This window comes from Sinocyclocheilus anshuiensis, unplaced genomic scaffold (genome assembly GCF_001515605.1).
Source record: "Sinocyclocheilus anshuiensis isolate Anshui unplaced genomic scaffold, SAMN03320099.WGS_v1.1 scaffold573, whole genome shotgun sequence".
Lineage (NCBI taxonomy): Eukaryota > Metazoa > Chordata > Actinopteri > Cypriniformes > Cyprinidae > Sinocyclocheilus > Sinocyclocheilus anshuiensis.
In genome coordinates, this window is record NW_015539851.1 from 146,002 (window position 1) to 146,313 (window position 312).

Below are 312 nucleotides of genomic sequence, written 5' to 3' on the forward strand. Positions count from 1 at the left end.
TGTGTGTACATATAGCCAGGGATGTCCAAATTCGGTCCGCTGTCCTGCAGAGTTTAGCTCCAACTTGCCTCAACACACCTGCCTTGCTGCCTTGAAGTTTCTGGCATGCTTATAGTAAGAGCTTGATTAGCTAGTGTAGGTGTGTTTATTTGGGGTTGGAGCTAAAGTCTGCAGGACAGTGGCCCTTCAGGAGCAGGATTGAACACCCCTGGTTAAAGCAAAATAAACCAAGGAGAAAGTGTAATCTTGTAAAAAAAAAAAAAAAAAAAAAAAAGGGCCTGTTTGGCAACAAAGGAAAAAATATACAGCAAA